Source organism: Ovis canadensis, chromosome 20 (assembly GCF_042477335.2).
Source record: "Ovis canadensis isolate MfBH-ARS-UI-01 breed Bighorn chromosome 20, ARS-UI_OviCan_v2, whole genome shotgun sequence".
Classification (NCBI taxonomy): Eukaryota; Metazoa; Chordata; class Mammalia; order Artiodactyla; family Bovidae; genus Ovis; species Ovis canadensis.
In genome coordinates this window covers 46,303,615-46,318,788 of record NC_091264.1, presented here as the reverse complement: position 1 = coordinate 46,318,788, position 15,174 = coordinate 46,303,615, and the positions used below count along the sequence as shown (strand labels likewise).

The 15,174-nt window shown below is 42.3% G+C and overlaps 2 protein-coding genes across 9 annotated transcripts in view; one reads left to right on the top strand and one right to left on the bottom strand.

The window, feature by feature from the left end:
• SLC17A1 (solute carrier family 17 member 1) overlaps nt 1–317 on the bottom strand; it is an 89,922-nt gene extending 89,605 nt beyond the window's left edge. For 4 of the 8 annotated variants that reach the window (XM_069563703.1, XM_069563709.1, XM_069563704.1 and 1 more), the window contains exon 1: nt 68–293. The gene's annotated coding sequence lies outside the window, so the exon portion shown is untranslated. Of the gene's footprint in view, nt 1–67 lie in introns of all 8 variants that reach the window. The other 4 variants (XM_069563706.1, XM_069563708.1, XM_069563702.1 and 1 more) reach the window with 3 other exon arrangements.
• The window catches only part of TRIM38 (tripartite motif containing 38), a 102,364-nt gene that overhangs the window by 1,480 nt on the left and 85,710 nt on the right, over nt 1–15,174 (top strand). The gene's annotated exons all lie outside the window — the stretch shown is intronic.

The window sequence follows — 15,174 nt, the reverse complement described above, 5'->3', positions numbered from 1 at the left end:
GACCCCCTGACCCCATCCCGCCCTGCCACCCCCCCAGGCTCCTTCTCTACCAGGAGGCATAACTTGCCTGTCCCATAAGAGTTTCCAGGGTTCTTTGATTGAGGATAGTTCCGTGTCTACAGTGCTATCTTGACAAGCATGCTATGGTGTTCTAAATGCTTTGTAAATGTCCTACTGGCTTTCTGCCCCATCTTCCTTCCCTCCCTTCTTTCCGTCCTTCCTTCTTCCCTCCTTTCCCTTCTGCCTCTCCTCTTGTTTCCTCTCCCCTTCCTCTTCCCGTCCCCTCTCATCTCTTCCAAAGGTCACATCTGTTTGGTATTCAAGCTACTCAGGAAGACGAGCATTTTACTGAGGTGTGTTATCTGAGGACTATGAATTCCCTCCTAGCTTCCCCTGCGATGACTCTAAGTTCTCCTGGTTCAGCCTCCCATCTATAGCAGTACTTGGGAGCATTTTACCTTGGAACTCTTTGAAGACAAGATACTGAGTAGATAGGGACATCTAAGCCCTGAAATCAAAAATTGTGCACTATAATTTCTCACATACTGAAGCATTTTAAAATTTATTATGCTTTCAAAGTGCTTAATACATGTTTGGCACATAGATGATGCTCTATAACATGATCAAGTTATTTTCTCTCTAAAGAAATGTTGAAAGAAAAGTAGAGTCACAGATATAGAAAACAAACTTATGGGTACTGGAGGGTAAGTGGGGGAGAGATAGATCGGAAAATTGGGAATGACATATACACACCACTATATATAAAATATATAACTAATAAGGACCTATTGTGTAGCACAGGGAACTCAATACTCTGTAATGGCTTATATGCGAAAAGAATTTTAAAAGAGAGTGGCTGTATATACAATTTGTAATTTATATGTATATATACATATATATAAAACTGATTCACTTTGCTGCACACCTGAAACTCATACATTGTCAATCAATTATACTCCAATAAAAATATTTTTAAAAATGTTGAAAACTTTAACTCATTTGCCCAAGAGTCTTTGATACCTTGTTATATTCACCTGATTTTTTTTCTTTTTATGAAACCCAGGTTGTGCTGATTTTTATCTGGCTCTTTCAGGATGTTTTTTACTATTTGTCCTATCTGACACAAAGGCTGTCAATTTCTGATATTTTCTGGGAAAGGGACCCATTTATTGACTGAAAGTCCTAAGTCAACAGTTGTTTAATGTCCATGTTTTAAGCAAACAACCTTCCCATCTGGTGTCAATATCCCCAGTTCTAGGTACTGATTACCCAGGAGGGAACCTTCATTCTGTTTGCTGACCCCAAAGCTTTATACTGCTTTGTGATACCCTTCGAAATTGCTTCTGAATTCTACATCTGGATTCTGTGTTTTCCTTATTAAGTTTTTAAGTTTAACACTTTATTATGGAAAGTTTCCAACACGTAGGAAAAAAAGTAGATCAATCTAATATAACCATAGACCCATTAACCAGTTTCCACAATTTTCAATATTTGGCCATTTGAGTTTCCATATACCATACCCAACAGTGGTTTTCTGTATTATATCATGTCATTTCTCCAACAAAAAGTACAGCATGGCTATATAATTCATTAGGACTTGGGAAAACATAACATGCCATCATCACCTCTAACAAATGAGCAATAACTCCTTAATATCATCTAATATCATGAAAATTTTCCTAATTGCTTCAAAGTTATTCATTTATACTCTATTTATTTAAATGAGGATCCAAACAAGATCCACAAATGAAACTTAATTGTTGTGGCTCTCAGGTCTAATTCCATAACAATCCTTCCACTCACCCACATTTTCTATTTGCTGATATTTAAAACAGTACAACAAAAGAGTCATTTGCAGAATTATTCTCATAATTGATTTGACTAATTGCTTCCTATGTCATTTGATATATTTCTTTATCCCCTTACATCCTTATTACTCTGAGTATGGAGAGTTGGTTAGATTCAGGAAAAGAGTACTTCATAAGGGTATCTGATGCTTTCAACACAGCAGGTTGTCTCACTTTTAGTAAGACTGATCAGTGTGTTCAGATATTCTCAGCTTGACTTATCCACTAACAAAGTACTTATCAACCTTTCACCTGTGGGAAATAGATGGGGAAACAGTGGAAACAGTGTCAGACTTGATTTTTCTGGGCTCCAAAATCACTGCAGATGGTGACTGTAGCCATGAAATTAAAAGACGCTTACTCCTTGGAAGAAAAGTTATGACCAACCTAGACAGCATATTCAAAAGCAGAGATATCACTTTGCCGACTAAGGTCCGTCTAGTCAAGGCTATGGTTTTTCCTGTGGTCATGTATGGATGTGAGAGTTGAACTGTGAAGAAGGCTGAGCACCGAAGAATTGATGCTTTTGAACTGTGGTGTTGGAGAAGACTCTTGAAAGTCCCTTGGACTGCAAGGAGATCCAACCAGTCCATTCTAAAGGAGGTCAGCCCTGGGTGTTCTTTGGAAGAAATGATGCTAAAGCTGAAACTCCAGTACTTTGGCCACCTCATGCAAAGAGTTGACTCATTGGAAAGACTGTGATGCTGGGAGGGATTGGGGGCAGGAGGAGAAGGGGACCTCAGAGGATGAGATGGCTGGATGGCATCACTGACTAGATGGACGTGAGTCTGAGTGAACTCCGGGAGTTGGTGATGGACAGGGAGGCCTGGCATGCTGTGATTCATGGGGTTGCAAACAGTCCGACACTACCGAGCGACTGAACTGAACTGAATGTTACCTAGAACTGTTATTTCATTATAAATTGCAAAATGGTGACTCTAGAATACTACTGTGCCCTCATTTATGAGCTGCAATTTTCTACAAAATAGGAAATTCACCTAGTCAAATATTTGGTTACCCTGAAATACAGATTTAAAAGGAAAGTCAGGATAAGTATTTCAAACTTTTCAGAGTAATAATAATTCAATGCCTTAGTAAAGATGACTAAGTAAAATGACCTCATGGAATCACAGTCCTTACTCTATTTTGATGCTCAAATTATCTCTTCTTTGGCCAGCAGGAGTCCGTTCAAGCTGGCTCCTATGTCATTATGACATGACCCTAGTGATCTTGGATAGCTTGTTTTCTAGCATGCAATATTTTCTAGGGTCCTCATATATTTTCTGTTCCCAGACCTGGACTTTCTGAAGGAGTGCTGGTTCCTTTCAGAAGGAAACAATATTAAGAGACCACATACTGGGCATTGGGGTGCATCTAGCTATTTCAGTGGAAGAACTCAGAAAAAGTATTTTTTAGAAAAAATAAATAAATTCTAATATTTCCAAATCAAACTGAATATTAGAGCAATTTTTTAAAAAGTTAAATTTTATACTCTTGCATTTTCCCCTTATGTTGAACACCTTGGTTCTTAATTACCTTTCTTGCTTTATTGTAATATAATCATATTAACATCAAAATAACACTAATATTATTACTTGAATAAATTTTTTGCCTCTTTTAGAACCAGACCTTGAGATCAAGATTCCTGTAAAAGTGATTTAATAGGTAGTATTTTCAGAAAAACAATAAAGACAGTAGGGAAGTAAGGAGAAAAAGAAAGGCAAGCAAACAAGGGTGTGGTAACAACCTAAATCTGGAGGAAGGTAATTTGGGGTTAATTCTGCAAGGGAACAATGGGCATAGCCTAGGCCACACCTCAGAGTTTTTCTAACCAAAGCTAAAGAAGTTGGAGTATTTATATGCCAGCATCTATCTATCACTGGCCAAGGGCTGCCTCCGGGAGGTCCAGAGTCCCCAAGCACTTCTCTCAGTGACTACAGGTCAAGTAGGTTCCAGCAGCCCAAGGACAGCCCTCAAACCAAGTGATGGGTGTGCCGGCTATTGTCAATGAAAGCACAAGGGGCATTGGTATTCACGCCCCAAAATGTCAAAGACCCCAGAAGATACAGGCAGAACACTGACAGCTTCCTATTCGTCACATTGTCCAGTTCCATTCTCTTTTCAATTAAGTTCATAGCACTGATTCTTTAGGAAGGAAAGATTAATGAAACATTTACATGCCCACAGCTGCAATCAGTCCCAAAGGCTTAACTGATATTCATGATCTTCCCTCATCCACCCCTTACAGGTCTCCTCTCTTGGCCAGTCCTTTTGTTGCTTTGGGTTGCTTGCAGAGTATGGTGACCCAATAATTCATCTCTGGAGGTTTGATGTCACAACTCTAATGTAGTTGCTGTAATTACGTATTCATAGTTAAAAAGGGTATGGGATTTCCCAAGCTCTGGACATACTTGTCCCTGCCCCTATTATGTAGTAGTAACCAACCATCTCATAACGATCAGGGCTAATTACTCTGGCCAGTCTGGTGACTCCTTTCTTTTGCTCTTGGGTCTACCAGCAAGAGGATCCCAAAATGACAAGTCAGCACTCATAGTTTTAGGCATTTTGGAACCCTTACTGAGCCCATTCCTGGAAGTATTCCTCTTTTCTGGGAACTAGGACTTCTATACATGCTGAAAATAAAGTTCTACTAACGATATGCCATCTGGCAAAACATATGCAATTAAGACTACCACTGGATTAAGTGGACTTCTCAGGTGGCACTAGTGGTAAAGAACCCGCCTGTCAGTGCAGGAGATGCAGGCCTGATCCCTGGGCCAGCAAGATCCCCTGGAGAAGGAAATGACAACCCACTCCAGTATTTTTGCCTGGGAACTCCCATGGACGGAGGAGCCTGGTAGGCTGCAGTCCATGGGGTCGCTAAGAGTCAGACACGACTGAGCGACTTCACTTTCACTTTTCACTTTCATGCAGTGGAGAAGGCAATGGCAACCCACTCCAGTGTTCTTGCCTGGAGAATCCCAGGGGCGGGGGAGCCTGGTGGGCTGCCGACTATGGGATTACACAGAGTTGGACACGACTGAAGTGACTTAGCAGAAGCAGCAGGATCTAACCTAGTTATTTGTCTCATGTTAGGTTTATTATTTGTTAGGTGTTAAAGGAAAAGAGAATAGAACTTAAACAGTCTTCAGAGAGGCTGCTATCTGCCAGTGGCAGAGCAAATAAGTTTCAGGTTTATCTAAAATGTGATATTAGCATAAGAGACATTTTGTGCCTTTAAATAGTCTTGTGTTTTTGCTAATCTAACAATCAAATCTTCAATCTAGTCTTTAGAGCATATCTTCTCTCTATTGGAGACTGTGATATCTATGTGCTGCCAGGGAGGTTTTCTGACTTTCATATCAGGTTCTTAGTCGCTCAGTCATGTCCAACTCTTTGCAACCTCATGGACTAGAGCCCGCCATGCTCCTCTGTCCATGGGGATTCTCCAGGCAAGGATACTAGAGTGGTTGCCAAGGTCTCCTCCAGGGGGTCTTCCATATCATATTCTGATATAATTCTCCTGTTTGAGTCCCTCAGCCAACCTTGAAGTTGTTATAATTGCTATTTCTCCATATCTCTCAAGACTAGAAGTATTGACTAAGCTAGTGCTTGCCCTTTCACCTGTATCTCACTTCCCATCCCAATGTTCTGCTACTGTTACAGTAGGCCAAGACCACTACTGCTACCTTACTAACATCAAATGTGTCCTTGTGGCATCCAACTTGAGTGATTCAACTCCAGAAGTCTATCCTGAGACTCTGTCTCCTAGGTTCCCTTGTAGAAACAGTTGTCTTGGATCAAATTCTCTAGAATCAGATCTTGAAATAATTCCTATGAAAATGATCTATTAGGACACATTCTCAAGAAAAACTGTCAGAGAAGATCTAGAAGGGATATCAAGTAAGTTTCAGGTCAATTCTTAGGGAGTTTGAGAGACAGTGTAGATTTTGTCTCAGAGTAGGAGCAAGGAAGCTGGAGGATTTATATCTCTGTGGCAATGAATTATTGGCCTCTTGTTCCTGGAAGACATAAATTCTCAGGCATGTTCCTGTTGGTAGACAAAACAGGCTCCAATAACCTTAGGGCAGCTCTGTAGTAAGGTGCCAGGTACTGGAAATGAAAGCTCACCTTAAATTAGTATGCATTCTGGTTAAGGCAAATGGAGGATGTGTATTGCAGTTACTGCATGTAGTTGAAGATTTTTTTTTGATGGGAAAGAGCCTCTACATTGATTTTTTTAGCACACATATAGCTAAGGGAGGGATTGTCTCAGGATGAACCTAAGCTGTTTCTGTTAATAATAGTAAAATCAAAGTATGCTTGGTTTATGGCGAAATCCAATGGAGTAATTCTCACCAGGAATCTCTTCGTAAGTGGCTAAAGATACCCTGGGAATGAGGAAAATCAGAAAAAAAAAAAAAAGAAAAAGAATAATGGAGGCAGGCACACAATCTCAATAATGCTGATTCAGTAACAATGACATAGTAAATAGAGGCAATTATTTTTTTTTAATTTTTAATTTTTTTAATTTTAAAATCTTTAATTCTTACATGAGTAGAGGCAATTATTGAGAGTAAAAGTGAGTCTGGTTCAGCCCTTCAGACTTCATGAGGAGAGAAGAGTCTGCAGTTAAAAACTAAAGGAGCAGTTTTACCAGAATCTCTTTAAGACACAATGCTCAAGATAGTTTTGCTTGAAACTCATGTAATGAAGTGGGAAGGGACACTTGGAAGATATTGGTTTCTGGGCTGCACCCCACAGGCCTGCAAGCCCTGTACTTCCCCATCCTCGAAACTGAAGAATGAGCCTAGAATCATTGACAGAAACATCAGTGGTGTAACAGAGAGAGAATCCTACATGTTTGAAGCCAGGTCCTGGAGTGATAGACCCCATGTGGGGAGGAAGGCAGGCAGGACGTGGCAGCAGTCTTAATTGGGTTGGGGTGGTGGGGCCAGGAGGCTACCATTTATAGGGGAATTGAGATCAGGTTGGCTCATCAGTTACCAGGGAAACCAGCAACGAGGGCACATCCCTCATAGCCCCTTAGGTTAACGACCATCAGAAGGCCGATGTTTTGCTTTAATAAACTAGCAGGTGGAGCCATTCTGGCCTAAGGGGCAGGGGGAAAGCATGCTCACGTCAGGGACTGAGTCAAGTTGGCTCATTGGTTGCCAGGGAAACCAGCAGAGGGGCATGCCCCTCATGGCCCCTTTGATAAGTAATTATAATAGAAATGTTCTGATCTAAAGTTAGAACAATCATTAACTGGGGCTGCAGCAGGTTTGAAGGATGGTCAGTAGTGTAGGTAGGGAGTAGCTGAAACAGGCACAGGATGAGCAGATGTATAGAGAGCAAAAGAACAGCCACCTTGAGCGGCCTGACAAAACACCCCTCTCCTATACACCCTGCACGATCCTTACATTCTTGCTCCCCCACCACTTACCTTCCACATTATCTGTGGGGTAAGGTATGCAGAGGTGAACTGCAACTAAATACCACAAATGCAATATAGATGACAGCAGCTAAAGAGTGTTAGGAGTCCAGGAGGTGGGCAAACTTGAGTCAGGCCCTTATTGAGTCAATTGTTCATGGAAGGTCCAGAGGAGGACCACATTGGCATCTCCCTGTAGACCCAGAAATCCAACTCATTTCATAGGGAGGCCACTGTTGTCACCCAGTCTGTGAACAGATTTCCTCTGCTCAGACTAGGGATGAAACATAAGTTGTTTAACAGGTGCAGTACAGGGGAGAGCATGACCATTAAGCAAAATAGAAGCAGTACCTGCATTCTGAGATAATACCACCCCTGTCTGTGGTTTCTGTCCTGGCCTGAGGACCTCGCTACCCATCCACCTGCAGACCCCATAGCTGAGGTCTGAATACTGCAGAGATCATATAACGAGACCTCAGGGTTAAATAGAATGGCATCCTTCTCCAGTAGGGGGCCTAGATTAGTTACCTTAGTCCTTTTAGGTGGGGCCCAGGAGGAGGAGACAGGTGAAACCTTTAAGTCCCTTTCTAATTTTCTTCCCCATAAGGCTGCAAATCCAAACCATGGGGACTTACCTGCCAGTCTCAGGGCCATGTTGTTATAATGTGGTTCACTGGGGAAGATCCTATGATGAGGGCAAACGTGAATTATTGTCCTGACCAACAGTTGGCAACAGTCCGTCAGTGGTCAATTAGTGAACTCGATGGCACTGACTAGTTGCCTCTGAGTTAAGATGGTGTCAGCACTGGGACCACTGCTTCTGGGATGTGTCCACTGCTGAGGGAGAGGGTTTCCTGTCTCAAACGTTGAAGCATCTCGTTCACAGCTCCAGCAGCAATGGAGTTGTGAGGAGGGGAAGATGCCACTGTGTGTCATTCTTATGGACCCATTCCGGAACTTCATGGCTGGAAAAGTGGATTCCCTCATCACTATTGATGTCCATGGGGGTCCTGAATCTCACACACAGCTGTTCTAGACCCCAAACAGTGGCTTATTCACCAGCTATCTCTTGGGAATCTAGTGAACCACGAGCATGGGGCTGCTACTTTTAAAGTGGAAAAAGGCTCTGTGGTTAACAGGATTTCGTCAACATAATGGAAAGAGAAAGATGCTTCTCATAGTAGACAGCTGCCACAAGGCCCCATATGCTAGTGAACAGCCTGCATGTTCAGAGTCACCACTGCAACTTTCTGTTCCTTGTCCTTATTTCCTAACATCTCACACTCACAAGAGTTTCCTCCATCTTTTGGCTGACTCACCATTCTGCACCCTGCAAGCCTTGTACTTGCCCAGCCTTGAGACCAAAGAGATAACCTAGAGACAGTGACGAAGACAGCAGTGGCTTATTGGACAGGAGACTGCATATGTCTGAAGCCAGGTCCTGAAGCTGCACCTCCACACCATACGGCAACCAAGGAGCAAAACATGCAAGGCCGGGGCCTGGGGAGGTTACCATTTATAGGGGGAATGATATCAAGGAGGTTGGCTCATCAGTTACCAGGGAAACCAACAGCCAGGGCACTTCTCCCCCAGCCCCTCAGGTTAACGACCATCATGAGCACAGCTGTTTCCCTTTAATAAACTAGCAGGTGGAGCCGTTCTGGCCTAAGGAGCAGGTGGAAAGCACATTCCTGTGAATAGAGTGTAGGTGAAGCATGTGTAGGTCAATCAGGAGATGTACAGAGAGTAAGAGATAAGCTACCTTGAGAAGCCTGACCTTACGCTAGTGTTTTAACTCAGTTCACCAGATATTCATTAAAAATGCTTATTTTGAAGACTCAAAGGAGCATGGCACAGCCTTGGAATGTCGGGGCCTTCACCATGTCAGTTACATCCATTTAGTGCTCTGAGTGACAAGATTGTTGTTGTTCAGTCACTAAGTCATGTCTGACTCTTTGTGACACCACGGACTACAGCACACCAGGCTTCCCTGTCCACTATCTCCCAGAATTTGTTCAAATTTATGTTCATTGAGTCAGTGATGCCATCTAACCCTCTCATGCTCTGCCACCCTCTTCTCTTTGCGCCTTCAATCTTTCCTGGTGTGAGGGCCTTTTCCAATGAGTTGGCTCTTCACATCAGGTGGCCAAAGCATTGGAGCTTCAGCTTCAGCAAGAACCTGTCATTTGTGTGGGCCCTTTCCAAGCTTCCAGTGGAGGAAGGCAGGGCACTAGAAATATGTTCATATAGTCTTAAGTGTTTGAACATTTTGACCAGCTTTTAATCACAGTTGTGTAAGACCACTATTTGTCTCCATTCTGTTGGTCTCCGTGAGTGCTGGGTGATGAAGTGATGGATGCAACTGTTTAATATTGATAAGGCAAAGCTTAAGTGGGAACGTGTTTAATTTGGGCTAGAAATTAGGGTATGTTTGTGTGGTTTAGGTCAATAATGGGTAGAATTAAATTACTGTTAGCTAACCTTGTATAAGAACAGCTTCCTGCTGCTAAGTTGCTTCAGTCATGTCCAACTCTGTGCAACCCCATAGACAGCAGCCCGCCAGGCTCCCCTGTCCCTGGGATCCTTCAGGCATGGAGTGGGTTGCCATTTCCTTCTCCAATGCATGAAAGGGAAAAGTGAAAGTGAAGTTGCTCAGTCGTATCCAACTCCTAGCGACCTCATGGATTGCAGCCTACCGGGCTCCTCTGTCCATGGGATTTTCCAGGCAAGAGTACTGGAGTGGGTTGCCATTGCCTTCTCCACAGCTTCCTGGGATACTTATTATATCATCCATAATGTCTACTCATGTGTGTAACGGAATTTAAATACAATGAAAAGGAGTGAATCAAATGAACATGGGATTTCCCAGGTGGAGCTAGTGGTAAAGAACCTACCTGCCAATGCAGGAGACCTAAGAGACACAGGTTCAACCCCTGGGTGGGGAGGATCCCCTGGAGAAGGGCATGGCAACCCACTCCAGTATTCTTGCCTAGAGAATCCCATGGGCAGAGGAGCCTGGTAGACTACAGTCCACAGGGTCACAAAGAGTAGGACATGACTGAAGCACGCAAACACACATAGCCAAAAAACAAAACAACTATGGTGTGGGGAAAACACTTATGTATTTGTTTTGAATTTCAGAAAAGACAACAGAGATCACTTATAAAAACTTGACTGCAGTAGGAAGAGAAGAATCAAATTTCTGTCTTTAGGAGCTTTCATTGTATAGTATATAACTTAAAAAATATAAGACACCTAAAGTTAGGATCATGTTAATCAACTGGTTCAATTTTAAGTCATCTTTCATTTTCAATGTAGGCATTTTAATAATAGATTAAATAATCAAGATCTTTCTTCTGATACAGCATATGGAGGCTTTAGGTTATATGGTCCACCAGGAAAAACTTACAGGTTTCATTAGTAATTTTTTTTTCTTTTGCCACATTAATATAGGGAAAAAAGAGGGTTCACCAAACAAAAATGTATCTACTTTGGAACCTCTTAATTTAGTTCAACAAGTGTAGTCAGGAGGCATTTTACTGAGGGAAAAAAAAAAGGATGCCCTTACCTCCCCGCCCCACCCCCAGCTTTATTGGGATATAATTCACATGTGACATTGTATAAGTTTACAGCATGTTGACTTGAAACACTTACATTTGCAAAATGATTACCACCATAGTGTTAGCTAACACCTCCATCATGTCACATTATTACCATTATTACCATTTCTTTTTTGTGTTGAGAATGTTTAAGATTTACTCTTAGCAACAGTCAAGTGTAAAATATATTATTCACTGTAATCACTATGCTGCACATGAGATTCCCAAACTTGCTCTTATAACTGGAAGTTTGTACTCTTTGACCAACTTCTCCCCTTTGCCCCTATCCCCCAGCCCCTGGTAACTCCCATTCTAATCTCTACCATTGTAATCTTGTTTCTATGAATTTGGCTTTTTTAGATTTCCCCTGTGAAAGTGAAAGGGAAAGTGAAGTCGCTCAGTCGTGTTCGACTCTTTGCAACCCCGTAGACTGTAGCCTACCAGGCTCCTCTGTCCATGGGATTTTCCAGGCAATAGTACTGGAGTGGATTGCCATTTCCTTCTCCAGGGGATCTTCTCAACCCAGGGTTCAAACCCAGGTCTCCTGCATTGTAGACAGACGCTTTACCATCTGAGCCACCAGGGAAGCCAGATTTCCCCTATAAGTGATATCAAAGTATTTGTGTTTATCTGACTTATTTTACTTAGCATAATGCCTTCAAAATCCATTCATGTTGTGCAGAATGTCTTTCATTTTCATGGCTTAAATAAACATCTTCATTTTCCATTCCTCACTGATGGACAATTGGGCTGTTTCCATATTTTGGCTATTGTGAATAATGCTGCAATAAACATAGGAGTGCAGATATCTGAGATACTGTTTTCATTTCCTTTGCATACATGGTACTGGTGCTGCTGGATCATGCAATAATTCTGTTGTTAATTTTTTGAGGAAATCACCATACTGTTTTCTTTAGTGGGTGCACCACTACCTTCCCATCAACATTGTACAGGGTTCCCTTTTCTCCACATCCTCACCAACACTTGTTATCTATTATTTTTTGATAATGGACATTCTAATATGTATGAGATGATATCTCATTGTAGTTTTGAATTGCATTTCACTGATGATTAATGAAGATCATGGCATCAGGTCCCATCACTTCATGGGAAATAGATGGGGAAACAGTGGAAACAGTGTCATACTTTATTTTTGGGGGCTCCAAAATCACTGCAGATGGTGACTGCAGCCATGAAATTAAAAGATGCTTACTTCTTGGAAGAAAAGTTATGACCAACCTAGGTAGCATATTGAAAAGCAGAGACATCACTTTGCCAACTAAGGTCCGTCTAGTCAAGGCTATGGTTTTTTCAGTTTAGTCATGTATGGATGTGAGAGTTGAACTGTGAAGAAGGCTGAGCACCAAAGAACTGATGCTTTTGAACTGTGGTGTTGGAGAAGACTCTTGAGAGTCCCTTGGACTGCAAGGAGATCCAACCAGTCCATTCAGAAGGAGATCAGCCCTGGGATTTCTTTGGAAGGACTGATGCTAAAGCTGAAACTCCAGTACTTTGGCCGCCTCATGCGAAGAGTTGACTCACTGGAAAAGACTCTGATGCTGGGAGGGATTGGGGGCAGGAGGAGAAGGGGACGACAGAGGATGAGATGGCTGGATGGCATCACTGACTTGATGGGTGTGAGTCTGAGTGAACTCCGGGAGTTGGCGATGGACAGGGAGGCCTGGCGTGCTGCGATTCATGGGGTCACAAAGAGTTGGACATGACTGAGTGACTGAACTGAACTGAACTGATGATTAATGATGTTGAGCACTTTTCATGTAACTGTTGGCCACTTTTATGCCTTCTTTTGAAAAATGTCTATTCAGTTCTTCTACCCACTTTTAAGTCGGATTTTTTTCGTTATTGAGTTATATGAGTTCTTTATATTTTGGATATTATCCCCTTATCAAACATGATGGGCTTCCCTGGTGGCTCAACAGTAAAGAATCTGCCTGCAATTCAGGAGCCGAAGGAGATACAGGTTTAATCCCTGGGTCAGGAAGATCCTCTGGAGGAGGACATAGCAACCCACTCCAGTATTCTTGCCTGGAGAATCCCATGGACAGAGAAATTCCATGGTGGGCTATGGGTTCCATGGGTTCACAGAGAGTTGCACATGACTGAAGTGACTTAGCATGCATGGAAACATATCATTTGCAAATATTCTCTTCTATTAAGTAGGCTGTTTTTTCATTTGTTGATGGACTTTTTCCTGGAATCCCATTCTTAAAGATTATTTCAGATTTTACATTTTCTTTCTATACGTTCAAGGCAGACTCCTATATTTGAATCCTTATTGTGTTTTCAAAGACCTTGCTCCATCTCTTCGCCCTGTCCTTCCATAACTTCATTCCCATTCCAGCATTTCTTCCCCAAAGCTTCCCTGGGCCAGGTTCCTTTCCCCACTAGGTCACTCTTCCTTTCCCTCTGTTCTCCTCTGGCTATATTCCCATCCCTTCCTCTTCCCATCTAAACTTTCTGAAAATAATTTTCTTGTTTCCTCTGCTCTCTCATGCCTCTTCACCCACCATCAAACTGCAAAATGACCTGCATACCCATGTCTCTGCTGAATATGCCATGAAAAAGCCCCCAGTGAACTACTAATCACAAGGTGATTGTGTTCCTTTCCTGACCTCCCCTAACTGAACTGCAATGTACTTGTTGTTGATCTGCCATGTTTCTTGAAGGCCATGAGTTCCCATGATAGCTGTATCCTCCCATTGTTCCTCACATGTACAAGCCTGCCCGTTTAATCTCTGTTGTGTGCGGGCATTGCTTATTCTGTCCACTCCTTGAATGTTGGCATTCTGTCTTTGGCTTGGTATTTTTTCATCCATAGGCTCTTCCAGAGCTCTACACATTTAGGTCTTTAGTACTGAGCATACATACTTTTATATCTTTGTCTCTATCCCAGTCTGTTTTGCAAGTTTTAGATACACAGTCAGGCTTTTTGTTGTACTTGCTGTTATGCATTGAATTGTCTCCTCCAAAGATGCTGAAATCCCCCAGAACCAAATGTCACCTCATTTGGAAGTAAGGTCTTTGCAGATAACCAAGTTAAGATGAAGTCATTCAGGTGGGCCCTAATTAAATACGACTTGTATCTTTATAAATTAGGGGCTTTATTTTTTGGCTGCGTCTGTGACTTGTGGGTTCTTAGTTCCCTGACCAGAGATCAAGCCCCGGCAAGAGCAGTGAAAGTGCTGACTCCTAACCACTGGGCCACCAGAGAATTCGCCAAACTGGGAAATTCTGACACAGAAACAGATGTGTAGAGAAGGGAGATGAGACGAAGACACACAGAGAAAGCTATCTACACGCCAAAGCATGGCTGGAGCTACCGGAAGAGAGGCATGGGACAGATTCTCGCTCACAAATCTCAGAAGGAACCAACTCTGCTGACATTTTGCTTTTGGACTTCTAGAATTTTGAGACAATAAATTACTACTGTTTAAGCCACAAGCCTGAGGTATTTTGTTATGGCAGCCCAGGAAAGATATACACACACCTGCTTGTTTATCCCACTTTTACTACTAATTCATGTCTCAAACTCAAATCATTATCTTCCCCATGAAAAGGACTCTTCCTGAATTCTCTGGCTTAGTTATTCAGACCACTCTCTATCCCATATCTGAGGTTAGGACTCCTATCTCCTCTCTTCTCCTGCATCCATCTAACCCAATGCCATGATCTTTCAGTTCTATCTCCTGAACATTATTCATGTCTTTCTTCTTTCCATGCCAGGTCTTCTAGCCCTAGGTCAGTCCTCACTGCTGCTGTGTGGACCACTGACTAGTCTCCCTGATTCTGGAATTGAGCCAGCATGTTCTATCTAGAGAGAAAATCTGCCCATGTCACTATCAATGCTAGGATACTCTTCAAGCTTTTTAACATGGCAAACAAGACCTCCGTGCTCTGTCACACTCACCTCCCTACCTTAATCTTCTGTCCTTCACTAACTGACCATGTAGGCAAGTGACTCCCTTAAGAATCCATCCTTTTTCTTGCTTTCATGCTTTTGCATAAGTTGTTTTCCAACATGGGAAATTTTACCATAACCCTCCTCGTTTAACATATAGATCAGGAATTACTTGCAGAAGATCTTCCCTTTGTTCTTCAGTTTAGGATTAGAACCCCTCATATGTCTCCTCTAATGACCTGTATGTTCCCCTGCTATTGTACCTAAGATAATGCACTGCCATGTATTATTATGTCTATCTTCCACATTTGAATAGGGACTGTGTCTAATTTACTCAAGTGTTCTAAGGGTTTAGATTCTAGACTATGGAAAATC